The following is a 9,375-nucleotide window of genomic DNA, read 5'->3' on the forward strand; positions in this document are numbered from 1 at the left end:
CAATCTCATCCACCAGTTAGATGCTTGGAGAGATGCTGTGAATAGAATTCAAAATGTGTTTGCAAAGGAAAACACCCGATGCAGTTAATCTCTCCAATGACCAAGTAACTGCATAGGTAAGCTGTCAGACGTTGGATTTGAACCCACGCCTCCAATGGAGACTGCGACCTGAACGCAGCGCCTTAGACTGCTCGGCCATCCTGACTACTCAAACATATAAATAAGCCCAAAAAATTCGATCAAAAGCTAGCAAAGATATCGGCAAATGTGAGATTTAAAAAGTTGAAACAATCAAAAGGCCTCGGGTGCAAATATCTTGCCTATTGAGATGATGAAAGAGATATCAAAGTTTTAGCAAGCCTAATGTGGAGTCAATCAGTGTTGTTCAGGTGCTGACCTTGACTATGTAGAAAGGTAAGAGTGCTATAAATGTGGTACATCTTTAACTGTAGGTCCCACCGAGATTTGAACTCGGATCACTGGATTCAGAGTCCAGAGTGCTAGCCATTACACCATGGAACCCTGTTCAGTTGAGGTAATCTTAGGCCCGCAAGCCCATCTCATCCACCAGTTAGATGCTTGGAGAGATGCTGTGAATAGAATTCAAAATGTGTTTGCAAAGGAAAACACCCGATGCAGTTAATCTCTCCAGTGACCAAGTAACTGCATAGGTAAGCTGTCAGAAGTGGGATTTAAACCCACGCCTCCAATGGAGACTGCGACCTGAACGCAGCGCCTTAGACCGCTCGGCCATCCTGACTACTAAAACATATAAATAAGCCCAAAAAATTCGATCAAAAGCTAGTAAAGATATGGGCAAATGTGAGTTTTAAAAAGTTGAAGCCAAATGTGAGATTTAAAAAGTTGAAACAATCAAAAGGGCTCGGGTGCAAATATCTTGCCTGTAGAGATGATGAAAGAGATATCAAAGTTTTAGCAAGCCTAATGTGGAGTCAATCAGTGTTGTTCAGGTGCTGACCTTGACTATGTAGAAAGGTAAGAGTGCTATAAATGTGGTACATCTTTAACTGTAGGTCCCACCGAGATTTGAACTCGGATCACTGGATTCAGAGTCCAGAGTGCTAGCCATTACACAATGGAACCCTGTTCAGTTGTGGTAATCTGAGGCCCGCAAGCCCATCTCATCCACAAGTTAGATGCTTGGAGAGATGCTGTGAATAGAATTCAAAATGTGTTTGCAAAGGAAAACACCCGATGCAGTTAATCTCTCCAGTGACCAAGTAACTGCATAGGTAAGCTGTCAGAAGTTGGATTTGAACCCAGCGCCTTAGACCGCTCGGCCATCCTGACTACTAAAACATATAAATAAGCCCAAAAAATTCGATCAAAAGCTAGTAAAGATATCGGCAAATGTGAGTTTTAAAAAGTTGAAGCCAAATGTGAGATTTAAAAAGTTGAAACAATCAAAAGGCCTCGGGTGCAAATATCTTGCCTATTGAGATGATGAAAGAGATATCAAAGTTTTAGCAAGCCTAATGTGGAGTCAATCAGTGTTGTTCAGGTGCTGACCTTGACTATGTAGAAAGGTAAGAGTGCTATAAATGTGGTACATCTTTAACTGTAGGTCCCACCGAGATTTGAACTCGGATCACTGGATTCAGTTGTGGTAATCTGAGGCCCGCAAGCCAATCTCATCCACCAGTTAGATGCTTGGAGAGATGCTGTGAATAGAATTCAAAATGTGTTTGCAAAGGAAAACACCCGATGCAGTTAATCTCTCCAATGACCAAGTAACTGCATAGGTAAGCTGTCAGAAGTTGGATTTGAACCCACGCCTCCAATGGAGACTGCGACCTGAACGCAGCGCCTTAGACTGCTCGGCCATCCTGACTACTCAAACATATAAATAAGCCCAAAAAATTCGATCAAAAGCTAGCAAAGATATCGGCAAATGTGAGATTTAAAAAGTTGAAACAATCAAAAGGCCTCGGGTGCAAATATCTTGCCTATTGAGATGATGAAAGAGATATCAAAGTTTTAGCAAGCCTAATGTGGAGTCAATCAGTGTTGTTCAGGTGCTGACCTTGACTATGTAGAAAGGTAAGAGTGCTATAAATGTGGTACATCTTTAACTGTAGGTCCCACCGAGATTTGAACTCGGATCACTGGATTCAGAGTCCAGAGTGCTAGCCATTACACCATGGAACCCTGTTCAGTTGAGGTAATCTTAGGCCCGCAAGCCCATCTCATCCACCAGTTAGATGCTTGGAGAGATGCTGTGAATAGAATTCAAAATGTGTTTGCAAAGGAAAACACCCGATGCAGTTAATCTCTCCAGTGACCAAGTAACTGCATAGGTAAGCTGTCAGAAGTGGGATTTAAACCCACGCCTCCAATGGAGACTGCGACCTGAACGCAGCGCCTTAGACCGCTCGGCCATCCTGACTACTAAAACATATAAATAAGCCCAAAAAATTCGATCAAAAGCTAGTAAAGATATGGGCAAATGTGAGTTTTAAAAAGTTGAAGCCAAATGTGAGATTTAAAAAGTTGAAACAATCAAAAGGGCTCGGGTGCAAATATCTTGCCTGTAGAGATGATGAAAGAGATATCAAAGTTTTAGCAAGCCTAATGTGGAGTCAATCAGTGTTGTTCAGGTGCTGACCTTGACTATGTAGAAAGGTAAGAGTGCTATAAATGTGGTACATCTTTAACTGTAGGTCCCACCGAGATTTGAACTCGGATCACTGGATTCAGAGTCCAGAGTGCTAGCCATTACACAATGGAACCCTGTTCAGTTGTGGTAATCTGAGGCCCGCAAGCCCATCTCATCCACAAGTTAGATGCTTGGAGAGATGCTGTGAATAGAATTCAAAATGTGTTTGCAAAGGAAAACACCCGATGCAGTTAATCTCTCCAGTGACCAAGTAACTGCATAGGTAAGCTGTCAGAAGTGGGATTTGAACCCACGCCTCCAATGGAGACTGCGACCTGAACGCAGCGCCTTAGACCGCTCGGCCATCCTGACTACTAAAACATATAAATAAGCCCAAAAAATTCGATCAAAAGCTAGTAAAGATATAGGCAAATGTGAGTTTTAAAAAGTTGAAGCCAAATGTGAGATTTAAAAAGTTGAAACAATCAAAAGGCCTCGGGTGCAAATATCTTGCCTGTAGAGATGATGAAAGAGATATCAAAGTTTTAGCAAGCCTAATGTGGAGTCAATCAGTGTTGTTCAGGTGCTGATCTGACTATGTAGAAAGGTAAGAGTGCTATAAATGTGGTACATCTTTAACTGTAGGTCCCACCGAGATTTGAACTCGGATCACTGGATTCAGAGTCCAGAGTGCTAGCCATTACACAATGGAACCCTGTTCAGTTGTGGTAATCTGAGGCCCGCAAGCCAATCTCATCCACCAGTTAGATGCTTGGAGAGATGCTGTGAATAGAATTCAAAATGTGTTTGCAAAGGAAAACACCCGATGCAGTTAATCTCTCCAGTGACCAAGTAACTGCATAGGTAAGCTGTCAGAAGTGGGATTTGAACCCACGCCTCCAATGGAGACTGCGACCTGAACGCAGCGCCTTAGACCGCTCGGCCATCCTGACTACTCAAACATATAAATAAGCCCAAAAAATTCGATCAAAAGCTAGCAAAGATATCGGCAAATGTGAGATTTAAAAAGTTGAAGCCAAATGTGAGATTTAAAAAGTTGAAACAATCAAAAGGCCTCGGGTGCAAATATCTTGCCTGTAGAGATGATGAAAGAGATATCAAAGTTTTAGCAAGCCTAATGTGGAGTCAATCAGTGTTGTTCAGGTGCTGACCTTGACTATGTAGAAAGGTAAGAGTGCTATAAATGTGGTACATCTTTAACTGTAGGTCCCACCGAGATTTGAACTCGGATCACTGGATTCAGAGTCCAGAGTGCTAGCCATTACACAATAAACCCTGTTCAGTTGTGGTAATCTGAGGCCCGCAAGCCCATCTCATCCACAAGTTAGATGCTTGGAGAGATGCTGTGAATAGAATTCAAAATGTGTTTGCAAAGGAAAACACCCGAGGCAGTTAATCTCTCCAGTGACCAAGTAACTGCATAGGTAAGCTGTCAGAAGTTGGATTTGAACCCAGCGCCTTAGACCGCTCGGCCATCCTGACTACTAAAACATATAAATAAGCCCAAAAAATTCGATCAAAAGCTAGTAAAGATATCGGCAAATGTGAGTTTTAAAAAGTTGAAGCCAAATGTGAGATTTAAAAAGTTGAAACAATCAAAAGGCCTCGGGTGCAAATATCTTGCCTATTGAGATGATGAAAGAGATATCAAAGTTTTAGCAAGCCTAATGTGGAGTCAATCAGTGTTGTTCAGGTGCTGACCTTGACTATGTAGAAAGGTAAGAGTGCTATAAATGTGGTACATCTTTAACTGTAGGTCCCACCGAGATTTGAACTCGGATCACTGGATTCAGAGTCCAGAGTGCTAGCCATTACACCATGGAACCCTGGTCAGTTGAGGTAATCTGAGGCCCGCAAGCGCATCTCATCCACAAGTTAGATGCTTGGAGAGATGCTGTGAATAGAATTCAAAATGTGTTTGCAAAGGAAAACACCCGATGCAGTTAATCTCTCCAGTGACCAAGTAACTGCATAGGTAAGCTGTCAGAAGTTGGATTTGAACCCAGCGCCTTAGACCGCTCGGCCATCCTGACTACTAAAACATATAAATAAGCCCAAAAAATTCGATCAAAAGCTAGTAAAGATATGGGCAAATGTGAGTTTTAAAAAGTTGAAGCCAAATGTGAGATTTAAAAAGTTGAAACAATCAAAAGGCCTCGGGTGCAAATATCTTGCCTGTAGAGATGATGAAAGAGATATCAAAGTTTTAGCAAGCCTAATGTGGAGTCAATCAGTGTTGTTCAGGTGCTGACCTTGACTATGTAGAAAGGTAAGAGTGCTATAAATGTGGTACATCTTTAACTGTAGGTCCCACCGAGATTTGAACTCGGATCACTGGATTCAGAGTCCAGAGTGCTAGCCATTACACAATGGAACCCTGTTCAGTTGTGGTAATCTGAGGCCCGCAAGCCCATCTCATCCACAAGTTAGATGCTTGGAGAGATGCTGTGAATAGAATTCAAAATGTGTTTGCAAAGGAAAACACCCGATGCAGTTAATCTCTCCAGTGACCAAGTAACTGCATAGGTAAGCTGTCAGAAGTTGGATTTGAACCCAGCGCCTTAGACCGCTCGGCCATCCTGACTACTAAAACATATAAATAAGCCCAAAAAATTCGATCAAAAGCTAGTAAAGATATCGGCAAATGTGAGTTTTAAAAAGTTGAAGCCAAATGTGAGATTTAAAAAGTTGAAACAATCAAAAGGCCTCGGGTGCAAATATCTTGCCTATTGAGATGATGAAAGAGATATCAAAGTTTTAGCAAGCCTAATGTGGAGTCAATCAGTGTTGTTCAGGTGCTGACCTTGACTATGTAGAAAGGTAAGAGTGCTATAAATGTGGTACATCTTTAACTGTAGGTCCCACCGAGATTTGAACTCGGATCACTGGATTCAGAGTCCAGAGTGCTAGCCATTACACAATGGAACCCTGTTCAGTTGTGGTAATCTGAGGCCCGCAAGCCCATCTCATCCACAAGTTAGATGCTTGGAGAGATGCTGTGAATAGAATTCAAAATGTGTTTGCAAAGGAAAACACCCGATGCAGTTAATCTCTCCAGTGACCAAGTAACTGCATAGGTAAGCTGTCAGAAGTGGGATTTGAACCCACGCCTCCAATGGAGACTGCGACCTGAACGCAGCGCCTTAGACCGCTCGGCCATCCTGACTACTAAAACATATAAATAAGCCCAAAAAATTCGATCAAAAGCTAGTAAAGATATCGGCAAATGTGAGTTTTAAAAAGTTGAAGCCAAATGTGAGATTTAAAAAGTTGAAACAATCAAAAGGCCTCGGGTGCAAATATCTTGCCTATTGAGATGATGAAAGAGATATCAAAGTTTTAGCAAGACTAATGTGGAGTCAATCAGTGTTGTTCAGGTGCTGACCTTGACTATGTAGAAAGGTAAGAGTGCTATAAATGTGGTACATCTTTAACTGTAGGTCCCACCGAGATTTGAACTCGGATCACTGGATTCAGAGTCCAGAGTGCTAGCCATTACACAATGGAACCCTGTTCAGTTGTGGTAATCTGAGGCCCGCAAGCCCATCTCATCCACAAGTTAGATGCTTGGAGAGATGCTGTGAATAGAATTCAAAATGTGTTTGCAAAGGAAAACACCCGATGCAGTTAATCTCTCCAGTGACCAAGTAACTGCATAGGTAAGCTGTCAGAAGTTGGATTTGAACCCAGCGCCTTAGACCGCTCGGCCATCCTGACTACTAAAACATATAAATAAGCCCAAAAAATTCGATCAAAAGCTAGTAAAGATATCGGCAAATGTGAGTTTTAAAAAGTTGAAGCCAAATGTGAGATTTAAAAAGTTGAAACAATCAAAAGGCCTTGGGTGCAAATATCTTGCCTATTGAGATGATGAAAGAGATATCAAAGTTTTAGCAAGCCTAATGTGGAGTCAATCAGTGTTGTTCAGGTGCTGACCTTGACTATGTAGAAAGGTAAGAGTGCTATAAATGTGGTACATCTTTAACTGTAGGTCCCACCGAGATTTGAACTCGGATCACTGGATTCAGTTGTGGTAATCTGAGGCCCGCAAGCCAATCTCATCCACCAGTTAGATGCTTGGAGAGATGCTGTGAATAGAATTCAAAATGTGTTTGCAAAGGAAAACACCCGATGCAGTTAATCTCTCCAATGACCAAGTAACTGCATAGGTAAGCTGTCAGAAGTTGGATTTGAACCCACGCCTCCAATGGAGACTGTGACCTGAACGCAGCGCCTTAGACTGCTCGGCCATCCTGACTACTCAAACATATAAATAAGCCCAAAAAATTCGATCAAAAGCTAGCAAAGATATCGGCAAATGTGAGATTTAAAAAGTTGAAACAATCAAAAGGCCTCGGGTGCAAATATCTTGCCTGTAGAGATGATGAAAGAGATATCAAAGTTTTAGCAAGCCTAATGTGGAGTCAATCAGTGTTGTTCAGGTGCTGACCTTGACTATGTAGAAAGGTAAGAGTGCTATAAATGTGGTACATCTTTAACTGTAGGTCCCACCGAGATTTGAACTCGGATCACTGGATTCAGAGTCCAGAGTGCTAGCCATTACACAATGGAACCCTGTTCAGTTGTGGTAATCTGAGGCCCGCAAGCCCATCTCATCCACAAGTTAGATGCTTGGAGAGATGCTGTGAATAGAATTCAAAATGTGTTTGCAAAGGAAAACACCCGATGCAGTTAATCTCTCCAGTGACCAAGTAACTGCATAGGTAAGCTGTCAGAAGTGGGATTTGAACCCACGCCTCCAATGGAGACTGCGACCTGAACGCAGCGCCTTAGACCGCTCGGCCATCCTGACTACTAAAACATATAAATAAGCCCAAAAAATTCGATCAAAAGCTAGTAAAGATATGGGCAAATGTGAGTTTTAAAAAGTTGAAGCCAAATGTGAGATTTAAAAAGTTGAAACAATCAAAAGGGCTCGGGTGCAAATATCTTGCCTGTAGAGATGATGAAAGAGATATCAAAGTTTTAGCAAGCCTAATGTGGAGTCAATCAGTGTTGTTCAGGTGCTGACCTTGACTATGTAGAAAGGTAAGAGTGCTATAAATGTGGTACATCTTTAACTGTAGGTCCCACCGAGATTTGAACTCGGATCACTGGATTCAGAGTCCAGAGTGCTAGCCATTACACAATGGAACCCTGTTCAGTTGTGGTAATCTGAGGCCCGCAAGCCCATCTCATCCACAAGTTAGATGCTTGGAGAGATGCTGTGAATAGAATTCAAAATGTGTTTGCAAAGGAAAACACCCGATGCAGTTAATCTCTCCAGTGACCAAGTAACTGCATAGGTAAGCTGTCAGAAGTGGGATTTGAACCCACGCCTCCAATGGAGACTGCGACCTGAACGCAGCGCCTTAGACCGCTCGGCCATCCTGACTACTAAAACATATAAATAAGCCCAAAAAATTCGATCAAAAGCTAGTAAAGATATAGGCAAATGTGAGTTTTAAAAAGTTGAAGCCAAATGTGAGATTTAAAAAGTTGAAACAATCAAAAGGCCTCGGGTGCAAATATCTTGCCTGTAGAGATGATGAAAGAGATATCAAAGTTTTAGCAAGCCTAATGTGGAGTCAATCAGTGTTGTTCAGGTGCTGATCTGACTATGTAGAAAGGTAAGAGTGCTATAAATGTGGTACATCTTTAACTGTAGGTCCCACCGAGATTTGAACTCGGATCACTGGATTCAGAGTCCAGAGTGCTAGCCATTACACAATGGAACCCTGTTCAGTTGTGGTAATCTGAGGCCCGCAAGCCAATCTCATCCACCAGTTAGATGCTTGGAGAGATGCTGTGAATAGAATTCAAAATGTGTTTGCAAAGGAAAACACCCGATGCAGTTAATCTCTCCAGTGACCAAGTAACTGCATAGGTAAGCTGTCAGAAGTGGGATTTGAACCCACGCCTCCAATGGAGACTGCGACCTGAACGCAGCGCCTTAGACCGCTCGGCCATCCTGACTACTCAAACATATAAATAAGCCCAAAAAATTCGATCAAAAGCTAGCAAAGATATCGGCAAATGTGAGATTTAAAAAGTTGAAGCCAAATGTGAGATTTAAAAAGTTGAAACAATCAAAAGGCCTCGGGTGCAAATATCTTGCCTGTAGAGATGATGAAAGAGATATCAAAGTTTTAGCAAGCCTAATGTGGAGTCAATCAGTGTTGTTCAGGTGCTGACCTTGACTATGTAGAAAGGTAAGAGTGCTATAAATGTGGTACATCTTTAACTGTAGGTCCCACCGAGATTTGAACTCGGATCACTGGATTCAGAGTCCAGAGTGCTAGCCATTACACAATGGAACCCTGTTCAGTTGAGGTAATCTTAGGCCCGCAACCCCATCTCATCCACCAGTTAGATGCTTGGAGAGATGCTGTGAATAGAATTCAAAATGTGTTTGCAAAGGAAAACACGCGATGCAGTTAATCTCTCCAGTGACCAAGTAACTGCATAGGTAAGCTGTCAGAAGTGGGATTTGAACCCACGCCTCCAATGGAGATTGCGACCTGAACGCAGCGCCTTAGACCGCTCGGCCATCCTGACTACTAAAACATATAAATAAGCCCAAAAAATTCGATCAAAAGCTAGTAAAGATATGGGCAAATGTGAGTTTTAAAAAGTTGAAGCCAAATGTGAGATTTAAAAAGTTGAAACAATCAAAAGGCCTCGGGTGCAAATATCTTGCCTGTAGAGATGATGAAAGAGATATCAAAGTTTTAGCA

The 9,375-nt window shown here is 42.1% G+C and overlaps 23 non-coding genes across 23 annotated transcripts; all 23 read right to left on the reverse strand.

Annotated features, from left to right (window-relative positions):
- Positions 1-450: 450 nt before the first annotated feature.
- trnaq-cug (transfer RNA glutamine (anticodon CUG)) lies at positions 451-522 on the reverse strand. The gene has a single exon. It is a non-coding gene; the product is annotated as a tRNA-Gln (tRNA).
- A 155-nt stretch (positions 523-677) lies between these two features.
- trnal-cag (transfer RNA leucine (anticodon CAG)) lies at positions 678-760 on the reverse strand. The gene has a single exon. It is a non-coding gene; the product is annotated as a tRNA-Leu (tRNA).
- Positions 761-1,032: 272 nt separating this feature from the next.
- On the reverse strand, positions 1,033-1,104 carry trnaq-cug (transfer RNA glutamine (anticodon CUG)). Its single transcript has one exon. It is a non-coding gene; the product is annotated as a tRNA-Gln (tRNA).
- Positions 1,105-1,769: 665 nt separating this feature from the next.
- On the reverse strand, positions 1,770-1,852 carry trnal-cag (transfer RNA leucine (anticodon CAG)). Its single transcript has one exon. It is a non-coding gene; the product is annotated as a tRNA-Leu (tRNA).
- A 245-nt stretch (positions 1,853-2,097) lies between these two features.
- trnaq-cug (transfer RNA glutamine (anticodon CUG)) lies at positions 2,098-2,169 on the reverse strand. The gene has a single exon. It is a non-coding gene; the product is annotated as a tRNA-Gln (tRNA).
- Positions 2,170-2,324: 155 nt separating this feature from the next.
- trnal-cag (transfer RNA leucine (anticodon CAG)) lies at positions 2,325-2,407 on the reverse strand. The gene has a single exon. It is a non-coding gene; the product is annotated as a tRNA-Leu (tRNA).
- Positions 2,408-2,679: 272 nt separating this feature from the next.
- On the reverse strand, positions 2,680-2,751 carry trnaq-cug (transfer RNA glutamine (anticodon CUG)). The gene has a single exon. It is a non-coding gene; the product is annotated as a tRNA-Gln (tRNA).
- A 155-nt stretch (positions 2,752-2,906) lies between these two features.
- trnal-cag (transfer RNA leucine (anticodon CAG)) lies at positions 2,907-2,989 on the reverse strand. Its single transcript has one exon. It is a non-coding gene; the product is annotated as a tRNA-Leu (tRNA).
- Positions 2,990-3,260: 271 nt separating this feature from the next.
- Positions 3,261-3,332, reverse strand: trnaq-cug (transfer RNA glutamine (anticodon CUG)). The gene has a single exon. It is a non-coding gene; the product is annotated as a tRNA-Gln (tRNA).
- A 155-nt stretch (positions 3,333-3,487) lies between these two features.
- trnal-cag (transfer RNA leucine (anticodon CAG)) lies at positions 3,488-3,570 on the reverse strand. The gene has a single exon. It is a non-coding gene; the product is annotated as a tRNA-Leu (tRNA).
- Positions 3,571-4,392: 822 nt separating this feature from the next.
- Positions 4,393-4,464, reverse strand: trnaq-cug (transfer RNA glutamine (anticodon CUG)). The gene has a single exon. It is a non-coding gene; the product is annotated as a tRNA-Gln (tRNA).
- Positions 4,465-4,943: 479 nt separating this feature from the next.
- On the reverse strand, positions 4,944-5,015 carry trnaq-cug (transfer RNA glutamine (anticodon CUG)). Its single transcript has one exon. It is a non-coding gene; the product is annotated as a tRNA-Gln (tRNA).
- A 479-nt stretch (positions 5,016-5,494) lies between these two features.
- Positions 5,495-5,566, reverse strand: trnaq-cug (transfer RNA glutamine (anticodon CUG)). Its single transcript has one exon. It is a non-coding gene; the product is annotated as a tRNA-Gln (tRNA).
- Positions 5,567-5,721: 155 nt separating this feature from the next.
- On the reverse strand, positions 5,722-5,804 carry trnal-cag (transfer RNA leucine (anticodon CAG)). The gene has a single exon. It is a non-coding gene; the product is annotated as a tRNA-Leu (tRNA).
- Positions 5,805-6,076: 272 nt separating this feature from the next.
- On the reverse strand, positions 6,077-6,148 carry trnaq-cug (transfer RNA glutamine (anticodon CUG)). The gene has a single exon. It is a non-coding gene; the product is annotated as a tRNA-Gln (tRNA).
- Positions 6,149-7,141: 993 nt separating this feature from the next.
- trnaq-cug (transfer RNA glutamine (anticodon CUG)) lies at positions 7,142-7,213 on the reverse strand. Its single transcript has one exon. It is a non-coding gene; the product is annotated as a tRNA-Gln (tRNA).
- Positions 7,214-7,368: 155 nt separating this feature from the next.
- Positions 7,369-7,451, reverse strand: trnal-cag (transfer RNA leucine (anticodon CAG)). Its single transcript has one exon. It is a non-coding gene; the product is annotated as a tRNA-Leu (tRNA).
- A 272-nt stretch (positions 7,452-7,723) lies between these two features.
- On the reverse strand, positions 7,724-7,795 carry trnaq-cug (transfer RNA glutamine (anticodon CUG)). Its single transcript has one exon. It is a non-coding gene; the product is annotated as a tRNA-Gln (tRNA).
- A 155-nt stretch (positions 7,796-7,950) lies between these two features.
- trnal-cag (transfer RNA leucine (anticodon CAG)) lies at positions 7,951-8,033 on the reverse strand. The gene has a single exon. It is a non-coding gene; the product is annotated as a tRNA-Leu (tRNA).
- A 271-nt stretch (positions 8,034-8,304) lies between these two features.
- trnaq-cug (transfer RNA glutamine (anticodon CUG)) lies at positions 8,305-8,376 on the reverse strand. The gene has a single exon. It is a non-coding gene; the product is annotated as a tRNA-Gln (tRNA).
- Positions 8,377-8,531: 155 nt separating this feature from the next.
- trnal-cag (transfer RNA leucine (anticodon CAG)) lies at positions 8,532-8,614 on the reverse strand. The gene has a single exon. It is a non-coding gene; the product is annotated as a tRNA-Leu (tRNA).
- Positions 8,615-8,886: 272 nt separating this feature from the next.
- On the reverse strand, positions 8,887-8,958 carry trnaq-cug (transfer RNA glutamine (anticodon CUG)). The gene has a single exon. It is a non-coding gene; the product is annotated as a tRNA-Gln (tRNA).
- Positions 8,959-9,113: 155 nt separating this feature from the next.
- Positions 9,114-9,196, reverse strand: trnal-cag (transfer RNA leucine (anticodon CAG)). Its single transcript has one exon. It is a non-coding gene; the product is annotated as a tRNA-Leu (tRNA).
- Positions 9,197-9,375: the final 179 nt, after the last annotated feature.

This window comes from Pleuronectes platessa, chromosome 5, assembly GCF_947347685.1.
Source record: "Pleuronectes platessa chromosome 5, fPlePla1.1, whole genome shotgun sequence".
Lineage (NCBI taxonomy): Eukaryota > Metazoa > Chordata > Actinopteri > Pleuronectiformes > Pleuronectidae > Pleuronectes > Pleuronectes platessa.